The 25,433-nt window shown below is 46.0% G+C and overlaps 1 protein-coding gene across 1 annotated transcript in view; it reads left to right on the forward strand.

Moving 5' to 3' along the window:
- Positions 1–25,433, forward strand: part of MRAP (melanocortin 2 receptor accessory protein) — a 63,043-nt gene that overhangs the window by 6,292 nt on the left and 31,318 nt on the right. The window lies entirely within an intron of this gene.

The raw sequence follows: 25,433 nt of genomic DNA on the forward strand, positions 1-25,433 counted from the left end.
CAGCTCAGATTCCTGCTGGGGAGATTTTCTCTTACTTCCTCTCCCGGTGTTAACAAAAAATGAAGGTCTTCACCTTTTCCATCATGGAGAGATTTTCTCCCATTTCCTGTCCCAGCAAACACTAGTGGGGGCAATAAAAAGGAAGGTTCCCTTCCGCTTTCAATACAAAAGTATTAGAAATAGCACACAAGACATTAAAAATCAGACATTTAATTTTCGTACACATGATGACTGTGATTGGACCTATTGGTTGCAAACCTGCTACCTTTGTGGTGTTCCCTGAAGAGTCAGTCTCTTGTAAACCCTATGGGCTCAATTTACTAAGCTTTAACTGCCGTAACAGTCATTGGAGAGAATTAACAAAGAGTGGTGCAAACATAAGCCTGTGCCACTCTTCTAAACCGGCCTTTCTTAATCTTTTCAACACAGAGGATTCCTTGAAATAACTTTCCAGTATCAGGGAACCCCTGTTAATCGCTTCAATACTGGGCATATTCACCCCCTTCCTGCCGAGGCCAATTTTCAGCTTTCATCGCTCTCACTTTTGAAGGACAATTGGGCGGTCATGCAACACTGTACCCAAACAAAATGTTTGCTATTATTTTTAGACAGATAGAGCTTTCTTTTGGTGGTATTTAATCACCACTTTTTTTTTTTGCTAAACAAATGAAAAAAGACAGAAAATGAGAAAAAATGTTGTTTAATTTTTTGTAAATAAGTACGTTTTCTCCTTCACTGATGTGCACTGATGAGGTGGCATTGTTGGGCACTGATGGGGCCTGATAGGCCGCACTGATGGGAAGCCTTTATGGGCACTGATGGGCGGCACTGATGAGCACTGATAGACAGCACTGATAGGCATCATTGATGGACACTGAAAGGCATCACTGGTGGGCATCATTGGTGGGCAGTAGTGGGCATTGCTGATGGGGCTGCACTAATATTTACTGCACTGATGATCAGTGCAGATCCCCCCTGTCTGGAGAGCCACTTCTAGACTCTCCTCTACTCATGCTCTGTCAGCATGAATAGAGGAATGCCAATAACTGGCAATTCCTAGTTACGCTGTTATCAGCTGGGATTGGGCACAGCTAATCACATGGTAAAGAGCCTACATCATAGGCTCTTTCCCCTGATCAGAGATGCAGTGTGCTGGAGCCACACACCGCATCACTGATCGCTGCACTGCAAGCCCCCGGGGTTGCGAATGAGCAGCTTGTTCTGAAGGTCGTCAAATGATCTCTAGTCAGAACGGGAGAGCCACCACCTGGCCATCAATTTGCTATAGGCTGGGCAGGATGTGGTTAAAAATTACTATATCTGCAAACTAAACTAAGATTTACCAGTTCCAGAGACAACGTCCCACATCATCATTCCAAATTTTTATACGATAAAGAACAAAGGAAGGAAAATACCCCCTACCAGTATGAAAGTGAACTTCAGAGGATTTGGGGTTTTCGCATTGAGATGAGCACACAACAGCCAATCATATGTAAAACAAGTCGATTTTATTGTACTAAAAATAGTTTTAAAGCTCAGTATAAAAGTACATACAAACAAGGAGTAACAAACTGGCTCATTATATGAACAATATGTGAACTCACAACTAGTTAAAGAGGAAACTGAAGGTCCGACATGTTTTGCAGAACACACTTTTGTTCCCACTTCGCTTCCTCAGGGACCCTCAATATTAAATAAGTTGTCACAAAGGCTTACAAGAGAAGAAAAAGGAAGACAAACATATTATACATATGGACTCGTATCAAATATACAAATTATCTACTTCTACTAAGAACATAACTGTGCTCACCAACTCCACCATATAGAAACCCCTAGGCCGTCCAAACATATATGGTACACACCGGGGTTGTATAATGATGACCGTATATCCATCTGGCTTAGCTGGCAGGGGCGGGTATAATGGACACTGGACTGCGCTTGTGACCATCAGAGGAGTTGGGGTGAAGGCCAGGTACTGAGGTAGGGAAGTAATTTAAACTGCATTGCTGGAAGTATATATCTCCGGAACCTTAAATCTAAAGATACTAGTAGATGGTAGAATGTAGGCAGCCAATGAATTCACACCTTCACACCCACCAAAAAAAACACCCCACACACATGCCAGGCGAACTCCCCACATACATCACCACCCTAACCATACACTCCCAAATGGTCTCACATACAGACAGTCACGACAACACTCACATCAAGCAAACACACAATCCCCCCTATCCACACAGACTGGCAAAGTATGAATGTTCACAAACACAACAAATACAAAACCCAGTCAACCTCAACCTACTAAAACCCCAACCACCACCCCCCCCTCCTTTTTCCCTTAACCCTCGCTCCCGACCAAGTGGGACCAACCTCAACAAACTCACCCAATATGGCACAACAACCAACCATACAAGACATCCATTCAACAAAAAACATACATTCCCTCCTCCCCCGCCCCCCCTTCTCCCTTATAACCAAAGGTAACAGACATGCCTAACATAGACCTGACTCATGCTAACCTCCATGGCAACCACACAATATAAAACCCAGCAGAGTCCCAAGGGCAGAACCAACCCATAATGCGGGCAATACTAAACACTAAAATAGGTGATCACTAGTGTTGAGCGAACACGGACTGTATTATTCGTGTTCGTACCGAATAATTGGATTTTTGTTACCCGAACACGGACACGGACACTTTACTGTATATTCGGGTAAAAATCCGTGTTCGGTCGTTTTATTCCCGGGTTTTGCATGCTTTGGCGCGCTTTTCATGGCGGGCTTTCAACAGCCAATCAACAAGCGTTTAACTGGTGTGCCTTAAGCCATCCCAGCCATGCCTACAAATGTATCAGTAGCTGTGATTGGCCGTCTGAAGCACGTGACCAAGTCTTTATAAGTTCGAGGCAGCGCCGCAGCGGCGTCATTCTGCTGCTTAGATCAGGGAGAGAGCACACATCAACGTGCTGGCTGCTGATTTTAGGGACAGACAGGAAAAAAAAACATTTGTGTCCGGATAGAATTGAGGGACAGGTCGGAGTGTTTTAGGCAGGGTGAGTTGTAGGCATGTTAGGGAGAGGCTGCTGCTGATTTTTAGGGAAATTGTGTTCTACAAACTACAATCGATATTGCTGTGTGGGGTGGGGTCTGCACTTAGTCCTGATCTACGATCTCTTATCAATCCTGTTAGGGATAAAGTCTGCTGAATTTTAGGGAAAGTGTGTTCTACAAACTACAATCGATATTGCTGTGTGGGGTGGGGTCTGCACTCTGCACTCAGTCCCGATCTACGATCTCTTATCAATCCTGTTAGGGATAGAGTCTGATGAATTTTAGGGAAAGTGTGTTCTACAAACTACAATCGATATTGCTGTGTGGTGTGGGATAGGAGATAGGCAGGTGTAAGTGATCCACATCCATTTTGCTGTGTGTGGGCTGCAGTGAACACAATCTTTTTGGGGTGCAGTGAACACAATCTTTTTGGGGTGCAGTGAACACAATCTTGGTGCAGTGAACACAATCTTTTTGGGGTGCAGTGAACGAAATCCTTTTGGGGTGCAGTGAACACAATCTTTGTGGGGTGCAGTGAACACAATCTTTTTGGGGTGCAGTGAACAAAATCCTTTTGGGGTGCAGTGAACACAATCTTTTTGGGGTGCAGTGAACACAATCCTTTTGGGGTGCAGTGAACACAATCTTTGTGGGGTGCAGCGAACACAATCTTTTTGGGGTGCAGTGAACACAATCCTTTTGGGGTGCAGTGAACACAATCTTTGTGGGGTGCAGTGAACAAAATCCTTTGTGGGGTGCAGTGAACACAATCTTTGTGGGGTGCAGTGAACACAATCTTTGTGGGGTGCAGTGAACAAAATCCTTTTGGGGTGCAGTGAACACAATCTTTGTGGGGTGCAGTGAACACAATCTTTTTGGGGTGCAGTGAACAAAATCCTTTTGGGGTGCAGTGAACACAATCTTTGTGGGGTGCAGTGAACACAATCTTTGTGGGGTGCAGTGAACACAATCTTTTTTGGGTGCAGTGAACACAATCTTTGTGGGGTGCAGTGAACACAATCTTTTTGGGGTGCAGTGAACAAAATCCTTTTGGGGTGCAGTGAACAAAATCCTTTTGGGGTGCAGTGAACACAATCTTTGTGGGGTGCAGTGAACACAATCTTTGTGGGGTGCAGTGAACAAAATCCTTTTGGGGTGCAGAGAACACAATTTTTGTGGGGTGCAGTGAACACAATCTTTGTGGGGTGCAGTGAACACAATCTTTGTGGGGTGCAGTGAACAAAATCCTTTTGGGGTGCAGTGAACACAATCTTTGTGGGGTGCAGTGAACACAATCTTTTTGGGGTGCAGTGAACAAAATCCTTTTGGGGTGCAGAGAACACAATCTTTGTGGGGTGCAGTGAACACAATCTTTGTGGGGTGCAGTGAACACAATCTTTGTGGGGTACAGTGAACACAATCTCATACTTCTGAAGATTTGAGGGTGCTGCCTGTTCCATACTCCTACTCCTCATCCATCCTTTTAGGGGTACAAACAATAGTAATTGGGGCCTAGCGTGGTTGTGTACGTGTGAGATACATACACTTTTTTTGATCATATTTCCTATTCCGCTATTCAATAAAAAACCTTTGGGGATCAATTAAATTGCGGGATAGTCTGTGTCGGTACGTGTGAGATCAACCTTTCCAAGTTTTTGGGGTTCATCTCATACTTCTGAAGATTTGAGGGTGCTGCCTGTTCCATACTCCTCCTACTCCTCATCCATCCTTTTAGGGGTACAAACAATAGTAATTGGGGCCTAGTGTGGTTGTGTACGTGTGAGATACATACACTTTCTTTGATCATATTTCCTATTCCGCTATTCAATAAAAACCTTTGGGGATCAATTAAATTGCGGGATAGTTTGTGTCGGTACGTGCGAGATCAACCTTTCCAAGTTTTTGGGGTTCATCTCATACTTCTGAAGATTTGAGGGTGCTGCCTGTTCCATACTCCTCCTACTCCTCATTCATCCTTTTAGGGGTACAAACAATAGTAATTGGGGCCTAGTGTGGTTGTGTACGTGTGAGATACATACACTTTTTTTGATCATATTTCCTATTCCGCTATTCAATAAAAACCTTTGGGGATCAATTAAATTGCGGGATAGTCTGTGTCGGTACGTGTGAGATCAACCTTTCCAAGTTTTTGGGGTTCATCTCATACTTCTGAAGATTTGAGGGTGCTGCCTGTTCCATACTCCTCCTACTCCTCATCCATCCTTTTAGGGGTACAAACAATAGTAATTGGGGCCTAGTGTGGTTGTGTATGTGTGAGATACATACACTTTTTTTGATCATATTTCCAATTCCGCTATTCAATAAAAACCTTTGGGGATCAATTAAATTGCGGGATAGTCTGTGTCGGTACGTGTGAGATCAACCTTTCCAAGTTTTTGAGGTTCATCTCATACTTCTGAAGATTTGAGGGTGCTGCCTGTTCTATACTCCTCCTACTCCTCATCCATCCTTTTAGGGGTACAAACAATAGTAATTGGGGCCCAGTGTGGTTGTGTACGTGTGAGATACATACACTTTTTTTGATCATATTTCCTATTCCGCTATTCAATAAAAACCTTTGGGGATCAATTAAATTGCGGGATAGTCTGTGTCGGTACGTGTGAGATCAACCTTTCCAAGTTTTTGAGGTTCATCTCATACTTCTTAAGATTTGAGGGTGCTGCCTGTTCCATACTCCTCCTACTCCTCATCCATCCTTTTAGGGGTACAAACAATAGTAATTGGGGCCTAGTGTGGTTGTGTACGTGTGAGATACATACACTTTTTTTGATCATATTTCCTATTCCGCTATTCAATAAAAACCTTTGGGGATCAATTAAATTGCGGAATAGTCTGTGTCGGTACGTGTGAGATCCACCTTTCCAAGTTTTTGGGGTTCATCTCATACTTCTGAAGATTTGAGGGTGCTGCCTGTTCCATACTCCTCCTACTCCTCATCCTGCATTTAGGGGTACAAACAGTAGTAATTGGGGCCTAGTGTGCTTCTGTACGTGTGAGATACATACACTTTTTTTGATCATATTTCCTATTCCGCTATTCAATAAAAACCTTTGGGGATCAATTAAATTGCGGGATAGTCTGTGTCGGTACGTGTGAGATCAACCTTTCCTAGTTTTTGGGGTTCATCTCATACTTCTGAAGATTTGAAGGTGCTGCCTGTTCCATACTCCTCCTACTCCTCATCCATCCTTTTAGGGGTACAAACAATAGTAATTGGGGCCTAGTGTGGTTGTGTACGTGTGAGATACATACACTTTTTTTGATCATATTTCCTATTCCGCTATTCAATAAAAACCTTTGGGGATCAATTAAATTGCGGGATAGTCAGTGTCGGTACGTGTGAGATACACCTTTCCAATTTTTGGGGCGCATCTCATACTGCCGAGGTTTTGAGGGTGCTTCAGTCTGCCTCCTGCCTGCTCCTCCTACTCCTCTTCCTCATCCTGCCTTTAGGGTACAAAAAATTGTAATCGGCGGGGCCTAGTCTGTGTTTGTACGTGTGAGATACACCGTATGATAAAATTTTTCCTATTCAGCTATTCAATAGACATCCTTTTGGAGTGTAAAAAATTAAATTACGGCATAGTCTGTATCGGTACGTGTGAGATACACCTTTTAAATTTGTTTGGCGCATCTCCTTCCCCCGCCAAGGATTGCAGGGTGCTTCAGTTTGCCTCCTGTTCCCAACTCCTCTTACTCCTCTTCCTCATCCTGCCTTTAGGGTACAAAAAATTGTAATCGGGGCCTAGTCTGTGTTTGTACGTGTGAGATACACCGTATTATAAAATTTTTCCTATTCCGCTATTCAATAGACACCCTTTTGGAGTGTAAAAAATTAAATTACGGCATAGTCTGTATCGGTACGTGTGAGATACACCTTTTAAATTAGTTTGGCACATCTCCTTCCCGCGCCAAGGATTGCAGGGCGCTTCAGTTTGCCTCCTGTTCCCAACTCCTCCTACTCCTCTTCCTCTTCCTCCCTTTAGGGTAGAAAAAAATGTAATCGGGCCTAGTCTGTGTTTGTACGTGTGAGATACACAGTTTTTTATCCTATTCCGCTATTCAATATACACCCTTTTGGTGTAAAAAACATTAAATTGCGGCATAGTTTGCATATTTGACTGTGAGATACACCCGTGCAAAACGCAGATGCCAACTGCTGCGGCGTTCAGCATTGTGGAGACCGACAAGGAGGGCAGGGGTGAAGACTGGGTGGAAGATGATGTGGAGGACGATGAGGTCCTCGACCCCACATGGAATGAACGTCATGCAGGTGACCTGAGTAGTTTGGAGGAAGAGGCGGTGGTCGCACAGAGCCACCAGCACAGCAGAAGAGGGAGCAGGGTGCAGAAGCGGAGCGGCCGTGCCCTACACACTACGCCTGCTACTGCCCAACGCAGCAAGGGAACAAGTGCACCAAAGTCAGCTCAAAGGAGTTCTCTAGCGTGGAAGTTCTTTAGAAAATGTGCTGATGACAGGACACGAGTGGTTTGCACCCTGTGCAATCAGAGCCTGAAGCGAGGCATAAACCTTCTCAACCTGAGCACAACCTGCATGATCAGGCATCTAAGTGCAAAGCACGAGCTGCAGTGGAGTACACACCTTCAAAACCAAGAAACGTCTCTGGCTCATCCTGCTTCCTCTTCTGCTGCAGTCTCGGCCGCTCCAGCCACATCTGTAGTGATACTGGCACCTGCCACCCCGCAAACAGACGATCTGTCAGCAACACCACCACCTGGGTCACCAACAACCATCTCCACAATGTCCCATGGAAGCGTTCAGCTTTCCATCTCTCAAACACTTGAGAGGAAGAGGAAGTACCCCCCTACCCACCCGCGATCCCTGGCCCTGAATGCCAGTATTTCAAAATTATTGGCCTTTGAAATGCTGTCATTCCGTCTGGTGGAGACGCACAGTTTTAAAAACCTTATGTCGGTGGCTGTCCCACAGTACGTCGTGCCCAGCCGCCACTACTTTTCCAGGCAAGCCATCCCTTCCCTGCACAACCAAGTGGGGGAAAAAATCAGGTGTGCACTGCGCAACGCCATCTGTGCCAAGGTCCACCTAACTACCGATACGTGGACCAGTAAGCACGGTCAGGGGCGTTATATCTCCCTAACGGCACACTGGGTAAATGTAGTGGCGGATGGGCCTGAGGCGGATAGCAATTTGGCGCATGTCCTTCCACCACCGAGGATTGCAGGGCGCTTCAGTTTGCCTCCTGTTCCTAACTCCTCCTACTCCGCTTCCTCGTCCTCTACCGCCTCCTCATCCGGACAGCGTAACACCTTCACCACCAACTTCAGCACGGCCAGGGGTAAATGACAGCAGGCAGTTTTACAACTTGCCTGTTTGGGGGACAAACCACACACCGCGCAGGAGTTGTGGAGGAGCATGGAACAGCAGACAAATGAGTGGTTGCTGCCAGTGAGCCTCAAGCCCGGCCTGGTGGTGTGCGATAACGGGCGAAATCTCATAGCAGCTCTGGGCCTAGCCGGTTTGACGCACATCCCTTGCCTGGCACATGTGCTGAATTTGGTGGTGCAGAGGTTCCTTAAAAACTACCCCGATATGTCAGAGCTGCTGCAGAAAGTGTGGGCCGTCTGTGCGCACTTTCGGCGTTCTCACCCTGCTGCTGCTCGCCTGTCAGCGCTGCAGCGTAACTTCGGCCTTCCCGCTCACCGCCTCATATGTGACGTGCCCACAAGGTGGAACTCCACCTTGCACATGCTGCAAAGACTGTGCGAGCAGCAGCAGGCCATAGTGGAGTTTCAGCTGCAGCACGCACGTGTGAGTCGCTCTGCGGAACAGCACCACTTCACCACCAATAACTGGGCCTCCATGCGAGACCTGTGTGCCTTGTTGCGCTGTTTTGAGTACTCCACCAACATGGCCAGTGGCGATGACGCCGTTCTCAGCTTAACTATCCCACTTCTATGCCTCCTTGAAAAAACAATTCGGGCGATGATGGAAGAGGATGTGGCACAGGATGAGGAGGAGGAGGAGGAGGAGGAGGATGAAGAGGTAACATTTCCAAGGCTTTCAGGGCAGTCATTCGCAAGGGGCTCCGAGGGTGGGTTCCTGCACACACAAACGCCAGGGACACAATTGTCCAGCAGGGGCACAGTTCTGGAGGATGAGGAGGATGAGGAGGAGCTGGAGGAGATGGAACCATGTTCATAGCAGGGTGGCACCCAGGCCAGCTCATGGCCATCACTGGTGCGTGGCTGGGGGGATACAGAGGACACGGACGATACACCTCCCACAGAGGACAGCCTTTCGTTGCCTCTGGGCAGCCTGGCACACATGAGCGATTACATGCTGCAGTGTCTCCACAACGACCGCCGAGTTGCCCACATTCTAACTTGTGCTGATTACTGGGTGGCCACGCTGCTGGATCCCCGTTACAAGGACAACGTACCGTCCTTAATTCACTCACTGGAGCGCGATCGCAAGATGCGCGAGTACAAGCGCACGCTGGTAGATGCGATGCTGCTGGCATTCCCATCTGACAGCGGGGCCACAGTGGAAGCACAAGGCAGAGGAGGAGGAGGAGGAGGAGGTCGCCAACGCAACCAGGGCACCGCCAGCACCTCAGAAGGCAGGGTTAGCATGGCCGAAATGTGGAAAAGTTTTGTCAGCATGCCACAACAAACAGCAGCACCAGCAGCTCAGATGGAACGTCTTAGCAGGAGGCAGCATTTTACCAACATGGTGGAGCAATATGTGTGCACACGCCTAGACGTACTGAATGAGGGGTCTGCCCCCTTCAACTTCTGGGTCTCCAAGTTGGGCACATGGCCTGAGCTTGCCCTTTACGCCTTGGAGGTGCCGGCGTGCACTGCAGCCAGTTTATTATCTGAACGGGTATTTAGCACGGCTGGGGGCGTTATAACAGACAAGCGCAGCCGCCTGTCCAGAGACAATGTGGACAAGCTCATGTTCATTAAAATGAACCAGGCATGGATCCCACGGGACTTTTCCGTACCTTGTGCAGAATAGCAATGGATACCGACCTTACCCACCCATTGTTCCATTTTTGCTCTTTCTCACTCTTTTGGGGTGTACCCTCATTTAAAATTTGTGAAAAGAAGCAGTGTTGGCTACCTCGTCCTCCTCCTCAGGGCCAGATTAACGTAGGGGCTATTGGAGCTGCAGCTCCAGGCCCCTACCTTTTATATAGGCCCCGGGTTGGCCATATTCACTGTTACCGCTCTTCTGTCACTTGTAAACACAGAAGTCTGGCTTCTATGCTTGCTTCCCCAGGCAGCACCCTCAGAACCTCCCCACACAGCGCGAAGGCCGGACAAGGAGGGACAGTTGCCGATGCATGGATGTGTTTATGGGCTTCAGAGACAGCATCCCATGTTGAATTAGGCATGCATGGCTGCACCCTTCCTCCTCTGGGTGCATGCCAAGGCACGGCCCTTAAGGCCCTTCAAAATCCTCAGCACCAAGCCCATGATGCTCTTAATCCGGCCCTGGTCCTCCTCCACCGCCGCTTCCACCTACACCGCCCATAGGTGTGCGCAGCCTATTGCATTAGGGTGTGCACCCCAAAGTTTAAATACACATGCATGTGTTTGCCTACATGTACATGGCCCCGATACATTACTCTCCCTGCTGGCAAAGAGAAATGGAGCAGAGCAGGTCCGAGGGAGATCTTTCCCATCTCCTCACTGGCAAACAGAGCGATAATGCTATGTGCCCTAGGTGATTAGGGTGTGCCCAGGTACACCCGGCACACCCTGTGCACACGCCTATGACCCCGCCACATCCACCACCACCTCAACCTCCCTCCTACTCCATATGGGCCTCGTCCTTCAGAGATGAAGAACATTGTTTTATTTTTCTGTTTTTTTTGTTGTTTTAAGTTATTTCCCTATCCACATTTGTTTGCAGAGCACTTGCCATGCTCTTAACTACGTTTTGCTGCCATTTGCAGCACTCTAGCCCTTTCCATTGGTGTTTTAGAGCCATTTTAGTGCCTGAAAGTTCGGGTCCCCATTGACTTCAATGGAGTTCGGTGTCCGGGAAAAGTTTGGCAAAAGTCCGGGACACAGACCCGGACTTTTTTTTAAAGTTCGGCCGAACCCGTCGAACACGGACATCCAGGTGTCCGCTCAACTCTAGTGATCACTAACCCAAGTGTGGGGAACCAGACCCCATCACGTTTCCAACACTACATAATGCCCCCAGGCCCCAGCTAAATGCATCAGGGAACCCCTTCCCTTGCTAGGCAAAGTCTTATCATGACCATATAGTATACTGTGGCAATCAGCCTCCAGTGACTACAGGCACAAAAATGTTACCTCTTGCGTCCAGCCTGGTTGCACATTTGTAGGTAGCCACCTCTGGAGGCCACGTCCGGTGCCTGATCCCACCTTATATAGAGCAGTCTCACCGGATGTGACCACCGCAGGACCTAATTGATGACATGGGAACATGTTTCAGATCTCTGATTGGGGACCTGTACCATCAATATATAATTGACCAAGATTTTTATACATTTCTAATCGTGAAATGGCCTAATATACCCACATTCTATTTCCTTCCGAAAGTGCACAAATGTTTGCACAAACCCCCTGGATGTCCGATTGTCTCGGGTATTGGCTCTCAAACTGAAATGGCTAGCAGATATGTAGATAGTCAGCGTAGACCTCATGTAGTAAGATTACCCACTTACCTTAAAGACACATTGAAACTTCTGAAGGTTGTGGAAGGCTTAACTGTCCCAGAAGGAGCACTATTAGTAGCTATGGATATCGAAGCTTTGTATTCGTGTATACCCCATAATAAAGGAGTGGAAGTTATTTCCACTTTCCTTTGGGAACAGGATCGGTCGAGTTGGCGATTGGCAGATTTTGTGATCAAATTGTTGGACCACATCCTCAAATCCAACATCTTTGTTTTCAATGGGACCACATACCTCCAGGTGCAGGGGGTTGCGATGGGGACATGCTGTGCCCCATCGTATGCCAACCTGTACCTGGGGGGTGGGAAAGGACCCTCTTCTCGGGCGACGCTGCGTTGGTATATCTTCGCCACATTTTATTGTGGCATTGTTTCATCGATGATATGCTGGTCCTCTGGACGGGGACCCCATTTGAACTTACACAATTTATGGTCTTTCTAGCTAACAACCAGTTTATTCTAAAATTTACAATGCAATTTGGCATACGGTGTATTCCCTTTTTGGATATCACTTTATATCGCAAGGAAACTGCTGGAAACACAATATTACACTCTACTAGTGCCTGTTCTAGTCCCTTGGTTCGTAGTATCCCCTATAGCCAATACCTTAGGCTACGGAGGAACTGTGCAGGGAAGAGGATTTTGAATTAGAGGTAAAGGCCCTACGGAACCGTCTAATGGCTCGAGGGTAGAACAAAAATTGTTAATAAAGCATACTAAAAAGCAAAACTGCACCAAAGGGAACAATAAATCTTTGCACCAAAAACTCATAAGACAATGGATACTACTAAAGTGATCACAAGATTCAATGCCCATCAGGAACAGTTTAGAGAAATACTTATTCGCAATTGGCATTTCCTCACCGAGGACAATGTAATTGTCACGTACCTGGTAGGTAGAGCCTGAATCTGCGGAGGAAGGCCTCTCTTACACCTCTGACTCAGAGCCCCTGATAGAGTAAACAGGAGGCCCAGAGTCGCATGAGTGCCAGTGGACGTGCAGGCTGCAGGACTGCTGGTAGCGTAGAGTTCCAGACGGAGGCAGGTGTCCTGGGAGTAGTTGGACCAATGCAGCAACTTGGAAGCCTCAGGGAATACTGGAAGATAAGCAGAGTCAGACAAGCCGGGTCATACACAGAGAAGTCAGATCGGGTACAAGTGGAGAGACTGGAGAATGGTCAAAGAACAGGCTGGGGTCGGTGCAGGCAGAGAACTGGAGTAGTCAGAGGCAAGCCGGGTCAAGATTTCAGGAACAACACAGGTAACAGAAAGCAGGACTGGCACAGAACGCTGTAGGCGAGACAGCACTGATTCTGGGAGCAGATCCAGCTTAAATAGCCCTTTTGGAGCCTAAACTGTCATGAGGTGCGCCGTGCATATTAGCATGCGCACTCAAATTCGCATCCTGGCGCTTCCGCATTCGCTAATTAGCCAATTAGCGCGCGCTAACGCGTTGCCGTTAGCTAAGTGCACTTCTTCCTTGGGATATTCGAGGGGCAGGACCTTGCCTGCGGTTGGCAGCTAGTCTTCTGGCAGGACCTTCCTGACAGTAATTTCGAAATATGGTCACAGTCGTCCAGAGTTGATATACCATAGATCTAAATCCATTAGAGATAGCTTGGTCCACAGCCATTATTTACCTTCAGATGTTTTGGAGGGAGCTATGGGGGGAATAGGCACTTACCGGTGTGGTGGATTTGATCAGTGCCCATGGGTTAAAGGAGATACCCTCCTACTTCCGAGAGTAGGTATCTCCAAATCTAATTTTTTTTCGCAGACTGTCAGACGGAGGGAGTGGTTTATATTGCTAATTGTATTTGTGGATCATTCTACATTGGAAAAACAAAAAGGACATTTGGGGGACAAATACAGGATCACATATATTACATTAATGTGGGGCTCCTCTATACACCCATTGGTAAACATGTAGGTCTGAAGCATAACCATGACCCGAAAGTAATTTCCTTCTTTGTCCTTGAAAAAAATCCCTCAAAATCCCCAAGGGGGTGATTTTGACAACCAAATATTAAAACGAGGCAAAATGGATATACAATTTACAGGCAACTTCCCCGCCGGGGTTAAATACAGCCATGTCCTTTAAGCCATTTCTATAGACACTATGTAATTAGGCATCTTGTCGTAATAAAACTATATTCTGTTATGTATTGACCTTCCTCTCTGACGCAAGCTCCATATACTGTATATAATACTTTCTTTATGTATTCATTATTAAACTAAAAGAATGTTGTCATGGTTACTGAAGTATGGATTGTTTACGATTACTATCCACTATGCCCCTGGACGATATGGGATGCTCATGGGAGCATGATCACTGGGGTTTCTTTGATGGGCACTCAGGTGCCAAGCCAGGATGGGAGGGGAACCTTCCATTTTCCCCTGAGCCATCCTGACCCAGCTGTAGTTCACTCTCCAGCCGGGAGTGGCGCTGTGACGTGGCTCTGGGTGGCTCCGCAATTCATTTGTGTGTGCGGTCCACACTGGGCTATGCGCATGTGAAATAGTATGGCGCCCGGTGGGACTGCGCTGTATAAGTTGACCAGTGGGATCGGGCACTGGATGCGGCTACCTACAAATGTGCATTGAGGCTGGACGCAAGAGGTAACATTTTTCTGCCTGTAGTCACTGCTGCCTGATTGCCACAGTATACTATATGATCATAACAAATCTTTGCCTAGCAAGGGAGGGGGTTCCCTGATGTGTTTAGCTGGGGGTATTATGTAGTGTTGGAGACATGATAGGATCTGGTTCCCCACACTTGGGTTAGTGATTACCTTCTTTGGTGTTTAGTATTGCCCGCATTATGGGTTGGGCCTGCCCTTGGAACTCTGCTGGGTTTTTATACTGTGTGGCCGCCATGGAGGTTAGCATGAGTCAGGGCTATGTTAGGCATGTCTGTTACCTTTTATTATGAGGGGAAGAGTATGTCCTTTGTTGAATGGATATCTTGTATGGTTGGTTGTTGTGCCACATTGGGTGAGTTTGTTGAGGTTGGCCCCACTGGGTCGAGAGCGAGGGTTAAGGGAAAAAGAGGGGTAAGGTAGAAGGTTGGGGTTTTAGTTGGATGAGGTTGACTGGGTTATGTATTTATTGTGTTTGTGAACATTCATATTTTGTCAGTCTGTGTGCGTGGGGGAGGGGGAGGGGGTTGGGAGTTAGCTTGATGCGATGGGAGTGTATGGTTGGGGTGGTGATGTATGTGGGGATTTCGACTAACGTGTGTGTGTGGTTGTTTATGTGGTGGGTGTGACTTCATTGGCTGCCTACGTTCTACCATCTATTACTTTTAGATTTGGGGTTCTGGAGATATATACTTTTAGCGATGCAGTTTAAATTACTTCTCTGCCTACCTGTCCTTCACCCCAACTCTTCTGATTGTCCCAAGAACGGTCCAGTGTCCACTAGACCCGCCCCTGCCAGCTATGCCAGATGGATATACGGTTAGCATTATACAACCCCAGTGTGTACCATACATGTTTGGACGGCCTAGTGGTTTCTGTATGGTGGAGTTGGTGAGCACAGTAATGTTCTTAGTAGAAGTAGAAATTTGTATATGTGATATGAGTTCATACTATGTATGATATGTTTGTCTTCCTTTTTCTTTTCTTGTAAGCCTTTGGGACAACTTATTTATCTTTGAGGTTCCCTGAGGAAGCGAAGTGGGAAAAAATGTGTGTTCTGCAAAACACGTCTGACCTTCAGTTTCCTCTTTAACTAGTTGTGAGTTCACATATTGTTCATATAATGAGCTGGTTTGTTACTTCTCCTTGTTTGTGTACTTTTATACTGAGCTTTTAGAACTATTTTTTTGCACAATAAAATTGACTTGTTTTACATATGATTGGTTGTTGTGTGCTCATCTCAATGCGACAACCCCACATCCTCTAAAGTCCACTTTCATACTGATATGGGTTTTCTCCTTTGTTCTTGATCGCACTATATCTACAACTCATGATACATTAGTGTGATGGTCAGTGGGAAAAATGCTCCTTACATTTGTGGCCATTGGGAAGATTTAATTACCCCCTTACAGATAGCTAAAAAGATCAATAGTGTCAGTAGGATCTTATCTGAGAGGCAGAAATTGCTCAAGGAACCTCTAGCACCTCTGGAGGATCCATAGGTTTGCCTAGATCCCTGGCTTGTTCTAAACCAAGAAAGTGGAGCCTGTTTGTAAATTAGGTGCAATCTGTTCCATTTTCGATGCCATGTCTGTGCCAGAGACACAGCATACAGAGCAGGAGAGCTGAAGCTGCTTGCTCCAACTCCCTCTGCTTGAAGCCCCCTACAGCTGAGATTGAGAGAGTGCAGGAAGGCTGTTAACCCTGCATTTTCTAGGGCGGCAGTGGCAATAACACACAGTCCTAGTGCGATTAAACAACTTGTATTGAAACAATGCAAAGATAGTTCACAAACAACCGGTGGGAAAACAGCCCAGCCAGGAGCACTCATAGTTCCAACAGTGTGTAGGACATAGGTTTTAGCTGAACTGACAGTGTCTGTAGAGAGGTGCAGAATGCAGCCGGGCCGTCTTAAACCCAAGCAGGCGGAGGTCCAGAGAGGTTATGAACCCTATGCTTTCCCTCCTCATCAGGAGCCTCCCCCTACCACTAGTACTGTCCCTGACAGACGGGGTACCTTTCCCTACACTATCAAATCACATCAAGCGAACCAAACCCAGGGGCCAGGGTCTTAAACAGTGGCGGCAAACAGAAAAAATCTAATAGGCATTGCTTTGCGGCAAAAAATTGCATGACTTTGAGGTCACAAAAGTGGGCCTTCAGTAGTCAAAGTATAGTGTGCCCCCTTTCAATGCAGAGTTACTACAGCGTGCCCCCTTTCAATGCAGAGTTACTACAGCGTGCCCCCTTTCAATGCAGAGTTACTACAGCGTGCCCCCATTCAATGCAGAGTTACTACAGCGTGCCCCCATTCAATGCAGAGTTACTACAGCATGCCCCCATCAATGCAGTGACAAGCATGCCCCCCATCAATGCAGTGACCAGCATGCCCCCATCAATTTAGTGACCAGCATGCCCCCCATCAAAGCAGTGACCAGCGTGCCCCCCATCAATGCAGTGACCAGCGTGCCCCCCATCAATATAGTGACCAGCGTGCCCCCATCAATATAGTGACCAGCGTGCCCCCCATCAATGCAGTGACCAGAGTGCCCCCCATCAATATAGTGACCAGTATGCCCCCCATCAATATAGTGACCAGCGTGCCCCCATCAATATAGTGACCAGCATGCCCCCCATCAATGCAGTGACCAGCATGCCCCCCATCAATGCAGTGACCAGCGTGCCGTGTCCCCTTCAATGCAGAGAGACTTACCTGCATTGGCGGCTTCTCCTCAGTCCCCCCGCGTCTCCTTGAGTCCTCCTGCCTCCTCCTCGGCCAATGGCATTCGTTCGCCTTTCGGCCAATAAGGAAGCGGGTCTCGGACCCACTTCCTGATTGACCTGAAGGAGGATCCATGTGACAATAGCGAATTTTCATTTGCTATTGTCACACAATGGGTGGGCTTGGGGCGCACTGCTCTGCGCCCCGGGTCCACCCTCTTCTGAAGCCTATTAGAGCCTCTGGCTCTAATTAGGTGATTAAAAAAATAATAAATTCCATTGAACTCCATGTGGCCGGCGCCCCGCATGCAGATTAGGGGGCCGCATGGATAGGGGGGGCGCCCCTGCGCCCCAGCCGCCACTGGTCTTAAATAGACTCTGCCATACCTATGATGGGCAGCCAACATCCAATCAGATCTCTGCTCCAGTGACTCAGAAAACCATAGAGGAACCATGTTCCTCATGACTTCCTCTCCCTCTTCATTGCCGCTGCAGTTGAGCACCACCTACTGTGGAGACAGCAGACTGCACCTGCCTACATGCAGACTCTGTCCATGTAGGGTGTTCACAGCCCAGGTACAGAGAGACTTGTGAGCTCTCTACCAGGTTACAGCAGACAATTCACAACCCGTAGACTAGGCACAATTGGGCGTGGATCTGCGGCAGTTTTCTAAGTTGAAACCTGCTACAACCCTTTTGCTAGTTGTACAAAGCACTCCCACCAGTTCTTGTTCACTCAGAAATAGAAAATGGCACAGGTGGCATAGAGAGACCTGAAAGAAGGAATCCCCAGAATTCATGAATTGCAAACATTTGGTGTAAAAAGTTGCATAATCACCAGAAAAAAGGAACAGCCTGCAATGCAGTGCATAGTCATTGTCCTTGGTCAACGGAGTCACAAAAGCCCGGAACCTAAATAGGAAGTAAGCTTCCATCTTTAAGTTTTACCTATAGGTAATCCTATAATAAAGCTTACCTATAGGTAGTGTAAATATCTCCTAAACGTGTACTGTTTAGGAGATATTTACTGTACATGCAGCCAGTAGAATCACTGGTGCATGCACTCTAAGTAACTGCCGTGCCATTTCTTCAGAGCCCTGTGCCATGACGGACGGCTCCCGCCCGCATGCGCGGGAGTTTTGTCATCGCAGCTCCGGCCAGTGACAGAGCCCGTGAACCTGGAAGGAAGACCTACAAACTAGTAAAAGATTTATGTAATTTTTATTTTATTTTTTTACTAGTAACGGCGGTGATCAGCGATTTTTAGCGGGTCTGCGACATTGCAGACACCTGTCATTTTTGACACTTTTGAGGTGACCAGTGACATTAATACAGTAATCAGTGCTAAAAATATGCACCATTAAAGAATATGGTTAAAGGAATGAGTAACCCAGCCACCTTTCTATAAAAGGGGGGTACATGTTCCCTATGGCAGTGCCTGGCTTCCCATGACTTTTCTTTGACAATTGCTTGTTTATTAGGCATACAAATGGCCAGAATTGAATAACGTGATTCTCCCCTATAGACTTAAATTGTGTTTGCAGCAACGTTAAGCAGCACGATTGAAAAAAAACCCCAACCCAGACAGATCTGTTCATACCTGGCAGGCACTTGGGTGTATGTGACCTCCTAACAGATGTAATAAGAAGTATATAGCAATCCTGGGTGAATACAGCAGTGATGTGACCTCAAATTCTGAGCATATGCCAGAGAGGCAGCGAGCCCCTCAGCTACAGATGGAAGAGTCATTGAGTCTATCAACTGAATACTGTTGCCATGGTTGCGAGGAAGTTACATTTAAATTCTTTTGAATAAAAAAATAACAAGTGGCTTCAAATAAAAAAAAAAAAAGACAACATCCATGTTGATGTTTAGTGATTACACTTTTACATATCTTTAAAGCATATTTAAACCCCAAAAAACAAAATGTAATATACAATGTAATATACACTGCATAACAACCTACCAATTTTTAGATTAGATTCACAATTTTTTATTTTTTTATTTTTAACTGTTAAACTGACCAATAACACTCTTGCCTCTGCATTGTCCTTTGATGAATGATCCGTGTTGGATTGCTCTTCAGAGGGCATTTGACAGGCAGTGAGGAGGTCTTACTCACCGCTTGTTTAAACCCCTTAAACTCCCCACCAGCAAAAAGATTGCAGGGCACCCCTATTCAGCTTTGTACGAAAGATATATTTTTGACGCACCCAATTCATAGCACTGCAACCTAACTCTCGCCTCCCTCCCCACCACCCCCAGTCCCCGTTGCACTTTCCTCATGTGATCTTGAGCTGTCAGGTCTCCCAAAAGCTACTCTGCCAATCCGGGGGATTTGAAATTCCCGCTGCATCTCTTCTCTCCATCCTGTCCTGCAAGGATGGAACAGACAGATTCTGATTGGTCAGCGTTGTCCATGTGACAGTGCTAACCAATCACATTCTGTCTGGTTGGTACTGGCAGCTCTGGATGGAGAGGAGAGAAAGCGCAGAAATTTCAAATCCATCGGACGGGTGGAGCAGTTTGTGGGAACCTCAACTGTTCAGGATTATGCAGCTCCCTTATGCAGCTAAGAAAAAAGTTCATGTAAACATTCATAAAAAAAATTCATATAAAAATATATATATTTTGTGTTTTAAATATACAGTGGGTATAGAAAAGTATCACTCACTTTAAAATAATCACATTTTGTTGCTTTGCAGCCTGAAATGAAGACAGACACCATTTTTGTTTTATCCAGCTGCATTTACTAGTGCAACTTATAACATCCAAGTAAAAGATATACCTCCAAAATGTCAAAATAACAAAAATCACTGAATTGGAAAGGATCACCCCCTGTGTCAGTAGTTTGTTGAACCACCTTTTGCATTAATTACAGCCTTTAGCCTGTTGAGATATGTATCTACTAACTTTGCAGATCTAGACTTTGTAAAATTTTCAAAACTCTTCTTTGCAGAACTGTTCAAGTTCAGTTAAATTTGATGGTGACAGTTTGTGGACTGCAGTCTTCAAGTCATTCCACAGATTTTCAATGGGGTTTTAGTCTGGCCTCTGACTAGGCTATGCAAGGACATTCGCCTTCTTCTCCTTCAACCACTGCGTGGTCATTGTTGCTGTGTGCTTTGGGTCATTCTAATATTGGAAGGTAAACCTTATTCCCATTGACAACTTTCTGGCAGAGGGAAGCAGATTTTCCTCAAGAATGCGATGATATTTTGCCCCCATCCATTTTCCTTCTATCCTGACAAGTGCTCCAGTCCCTGCTGTAGAGAAACAACCGCATAACAGGATATTACCACCTCCCTTGTATTGGATTTCCGCCAGAGATAAAATTTGGTGTTGAGGTCAAATAATTACATTTTAGTCTCATCTGACCACCTTAAACGCACCTTGAAAATTCTGAGGCCGCATGGAAAAAGGTGTTCTAGTCAGATTTTTTTCTGACATGTTGGTGTTATGTCGTTTGCTTGGATGTTAAGGGCTGCACTAGTAAATACAGCTGGATAAAACAAAAACTGTCAGGTTGCAAATCAACAAAATGTGATTGTTTTAAAGGGGGTGATTATTTTCTATACCCACTGTTTGTGTGTGTGTGTGTATATATATATATACACATATACATGTAGCAGTACTGCCATGGGAGCTGCTGAGTGTGGGTTCCCCTGGGTTACCATTAGCAACAGCAGTACATTTAGGCATGTTTCCAAGTGTGATTACCTCAGACAAGAACCAGTCCGGTTTATTTGGTTTTTAGGGTTTATTGAGAACTTGGATAGGAGAAGGGATGAGTGGGATACTCCAACAACTGAACTATGCACAAAATAGGCAGGGACTATACAGAATTGCTGATTGACGCTGGTTAGTGCTGACTGACGCTAATTAACGCTGACTGACGCTGGTCACAGCTAGGCCGCTTACTTTAGCTTCATCTTTGACTGTGAAAAGTCATTTAAGCTCCCTAAGGTACTCCTTCCTGAGGTAGCTGAATTGTAGTGCAGACTGTACTGCTGAGACACTTCAGGGCCCTTCCTGGCGCCCTCTTTATTTCCTATTCTTCAGGGTTTCACAACTTGGCACCCCCTTTACTGCAACATCCTGGGTTAGCTGATCTCTGATCCCCTCTCTTAGGCTGCATTCACATGTCAGCGTATGATCGCGGGCAGAACCGCCGTGGTACCGCCCGCGATTCGGAGATTTATTGCAAATCGCGGGACGCCTAGCGTTGCCCGTTGATTTGCAATAGCCCCCCAAACGCCGAGCGATGTTGCCGCGATTTACGCCCGCCGAATCGCGGCAACATCGCGCAAACAAAATCGCGGGACGCAATACGCTCCAAAGAAGCTCTTGTACTTTTTTGGAGCGTATTGCGTCCCGCGATTTTGTTTGCGCGATGTTGCCGCGATTCGGCGGGCGTAAATCGCGGCAACATCGCTCGGCGTTTGGGGGGCTATTGCAAATCAACGGGCAACGCTAGGCGTCCCGCGATTTGCAATAAATCTCCGAATCGCGGGCGGAACCGCGGCGGTTCTGCCCGCGATCATACGCTGACATGTGAATGCAGCCTTAGGCAGATTTGAGTACTCACAACAGCTGGTTTTCCAGAAGAATACTGCCCCTCCAATCCACTTGGTCAGCACACTCTGGATCCTCCACAGCAAAACTCATCCCCTGGTCCCTAGGCCGACTGCCTGGACCACCTTCCTCAGCAACAGGGAGGAAAGACAGCCATCACCCTCCTCCTGGGACTTGGCTCCCCTCCGATTTATGTGCAATCCCAGGATGCATTGCAGGAAGGCCCTCCACTGGAACTGACATAAAACAGAGTGCGTCACTGGCTAGGTTTTCTCCACTGTCCGGAAAGCTCCCTCATTGGCTGCAGTGAGGACACTCCCTAAGACCCAGTGAATCACACCTGGAAACATGTGACAGGCTCAACTAACAGATCGGACCCTCCTGATAAGCAGAACAGGGCCATAACTACGCTTTACCTAGCACCTACCTAGGAGGGTGCTACATCTATATATATATATATATATATATACATACATATACACATACATATACACAGTATCTCACAAAAGTGAGTACACCCGTCACATTTTTGTAAATATTCTTTATATCTTTTCATGTGACGACACTGAAGAAATGACACTTTGCTACAATGTAAAGTAGTGAGTGTACAGCTTGTATAACAGTGTAAATTTGCTGTCCCCTCAAAATAACTCAACACACAGCCATTAATGTCTAAACCGCTGGCAACAAAAGTGAGTACACCCTTTAAGTGACAATGTCCAAATTGGGCCCAATTAGCCATTTTCCCTCCCCGGTGTCATGTGACTCGTTAGTGTTACAAGGTCTCAGGTGTAAATGAGGAGCAGGTGTGTTAAATTTGGTGTTATTGCTCTCACTCTCTCATACTGGTCACTGGAAGTTCAACATGGCACCTCATGGCAAAGAACTCTCTGGGGATCTGAAAAAAAGAATTGTTGCTCTACATAAAGATGGCCTAGGTTATAAGAAGATTGCCAAGACTCTGAAACTGAGCTGGAGCACAGTGGCCAAGACCATACAGCGGTTTAACAGGACAGGTTCCACTCAAAACAGGCCTCGCCATGGTCGACCAAAGAAGTTGATGCACGTGATCAGCATCATATCCAGGGGTTTTCTTTGGGAAATCGACGTATGAGTGTTGCCAGCATTGCTGCAGAGGTTGAAGGGGTGGGGGGGTCAGCCTGTCAGTCCTTAGACCATACACTGCACACTGCATCAAATTGGTCTCAATGGCTGTCATCCCAGAAGATGATGCACATCTAAAGATGATGCACAAGAAAGCCTGCAAACAGTTTGCTGAACACTTATAAACTTATTTTGTTCAGATGGTTGCAAGCGTGTGTGGCGGTAACCAGGTGAGGAGTACAAAGACAAGTGTGTCTTGCCTACGGTCAAGCATGTCGATGGGAGTGTCATGGTCTGGGGTTGCATGAGAGCTGCCGGCACTGGGGAGCTACAGTTCACTGAGGGAACCATGAATGCTAACATGTACTGTGACATACTGAAGCAGAGCATGATTCCCTCCCTTCGGAGACTGGGCCGCAGGGCAGTATTCCAACATAACGACCCCAAACAAACCTCCAAGATGACCACAGCCTTGCTAAAGAAGCTGAGGGTAAAGGTGATGGACTGGCCAAGCATTTCTCCAGACCTAAACCCTATTCAGCATCTGTGGGGCACCCTCAAACGGAAGGTGGAGGAGCGCATGGTCTCTAACATCCACCAGCTCTGTGATGTCATCATGGCGGAGTAGAAGAGGACTCCAGTGGCAACCTGTGAAGCTCTGGTGAACTCCATGCCCAAGAGGGTTAAAGCAGTGCTGGAAAATAATGCTGGCCACACAAAATATTGACACCTTGGGCCCAATTTGGACATTTCCACTTAGGGGTGTACTCACTTTTGTTGCCAGCGGTTTAGACATTAATGGCTGTGTGTTGAGTTATTTTGAGGGGACCGCAAATTTACACTGTTATACAAGCTGTACACTCACTACTTTGCATTGTAGCAAAGTGTCATTTCTTCAGTGTTGTCACATGAAAAGATTGAATAAAATATTTACAAAAAAGTGAGGGGTGTACTCACTTTTGTGAGATACTGTATATATATATATATATATATATATATATATAATGTACACACAAACACACAGTTGTGCTCAAAATTTTGCATACCCTTGGTAAATAAGTAAAAGTATGTACCATTTTAAAAGAAAACACGAGGGGGCAGGTAATATACATTTCCTTTCTTCCTTGTGGGATTTATATTAAACTGTAGGTCATAATAAAAGAATGGCAAAATCATAAAACAAAACATGGCAACATGCAAACTAATAAAATGAGTCCTGTTCAAAAGTCTGCACCCCCTTAGTTCTTAATACTGTGCATTGCCTTCTTTAGCATAAATGACAACATGCAGTCTTTTGTAACATTAAACAGAAAAAGTACAGCGCCAAAATATATCAAACATTCAGTGTGAGAAAATCCAATTCAGGTCAATGTTGAAGTCCCACAAAAAAGGATGATATAATGAACCCCAAGAGGCAGAGAACCGAGAAGTCCAAAACCAGAGTGGGATCAAACAAGGGGAGGAAAGGACCACCATGTGCACCAGTAAAGATGTCCGCTTACCAGAACATATTGACCACCGATTAAGGGTGGTCAAAACAGGCGTGTTTCCAAATGATTTTCCAAGGCACAAGAAAAACACTAAACAGCAGTAGCGGTCACTTAGGTATGTGCAGGTAGCGATTCCAAACCTTCAATAGATGCTCAGCTTAGATCGACCATGTACCTCAGAAGATAAAGAGGAGACTCCAATGGCATAGTATAACTCTTTATTAAAAATACTACAAGTAAATTGGCAACTCACAATTCCAAAGGTATGACAGCGCATGGAATATCAGAAGAGCCAGGATGGGTGTGGCTGACGCATTTCGTCACCATAAGGACATTGTCAAAGGCATGCAGCAGCTACACACTCACATTTATATATTCAAATAATTTAATTAATTTTATGCACACTATCTACCATAAGCGCGAGGCTATCTATCTTTGTACATTCTAGTAAGAATATATTTTGGTCTACATTTATGAAGAAATTAGATTTATCTGATATGTTTTATAACAGAAAATGAAAAACATTTTTTTTAGTTTTTTCTAAATATTTGGAATTCTTTCGTTTATATAATAAAAAATGAAAAATCCAGTTGTGATCAAATACCACCAAAAGAAAGCTCTACTTGTGTGAAAAATATATACTTTTTTATCCGGGTACAGTGTTGCATGATGTCGCTAATGCCAGGTAAAGTAGCGCCGTGCTATATAGAAAAAATGCCCTGATGGAATAGTTGGTACATTTTTCTGCAGCTCAAGTGGTTAAAATCAGGAGACTGTGATGGCCACTCCAGAACCTTCACCTTTGTGTGCTGTAACCACTGGAGGGTCAACTTGGCCTTGTGATTGGGATCATTGGCATGCTGGAATGTCCAAGCGTGTCCCATGCGCAGCTTTCCTGCAGAACAATGCAAATTGTCTGCCACTAGTAAGATGCATTCATCTTACTGTCCATTCTCACAAGATTCCCCATGCGTTTAGTGCTCACAAAGCCCCAAAACATCAGTGAGCCACCACCATGCTTCACAGTGGAGAGGGTATTCTTATCGCTGTAGGCCTTGTTGATCCCTCTTCAAACATAGCACTTGTGGTTGTGATCATAAAGTTCTATTTTGGTCTGGTCACTCCAGATTACAGATTGG

This window comes from Pelophylax lessonae (assembly GCF_965119305.1).
Source record: "Pelophylax lessonae genome assembly, chromosome: 2".
Classification (NCBI taxonomy): Eukaryota; Metazoa; Chordata; class Amphibia; order Anura; family Ranidae; genus Pelophylax; species Pelophylax lessonae.